This window comes from Nicotiana attenuata, unplaced genomic scaffold, assembly GCF_001879085.1.
Source record: "Nicotiana attenuata strain UT unplaced genomic scaffold, NIATTr2, whole genome shotgun sequence".
Taxonomy (NCBI): domain Eukaryota; kingdom Viridiplantae; phylum Streptophyta; class Magnoliopsida; order Solanales; family Solanaceae; genus Nicotiana; species Nicotiana attenuata.
In genome coordinates this window covers 89,525-90,089 of record NW_017674454.1, presented here as the reverse complement: position 1 = coordinate 90,089, position 565 = coordinate 89,525, and positions in this window count along the sequence as shown.

Below are 565 nucleotides of genomic sequence, written 5' to 3'. Positions count from 1 at the left end.
AATCCCTCACCATATGGCATGTGTCACCACACTCAAAACAAGCTCTGGGAGGACGTGGCGGTTGTGGCTGGCTCGGGCCAGGTCTGCTGGACTGACCACTGAAAACACCCCGTGCAGGAGGCGTACTAGATACTGGAGGTGCATAATGAGGCTCCTGAGGTATAGGAGGAGCTGGAATACCACTGGTTGCTGGAAGAGCTGAATGAACGGGGCGACTCATACAACCCCTACCATGACGAGCTGCAGCTGGGGCACAGGCACCAGAATAGTGACCCGACTCTCGAGATCTCTTGGCCTCCCTCTCCTCTCTGTCCCGAGCATGCATACCCTCTACTCTCCTAGCAATGCTCACCACCTGCTGATAAGAAATATCTATCTCCAACTCGCGAGCCATACTAGACCTGATGCTAGGAGTGAGCCCCTCAATGAACCGGCGAACTCTCTCGCGAACAGTAGAAACCAAAGCTGGTGCATGTCTAGCCAAGTTAGTGAAACAGACAGCATACTCCGAGATAGTCATAGTACCCTGGCGCAAATGCTCAAACTCTACGCGCCATGCGTCCCT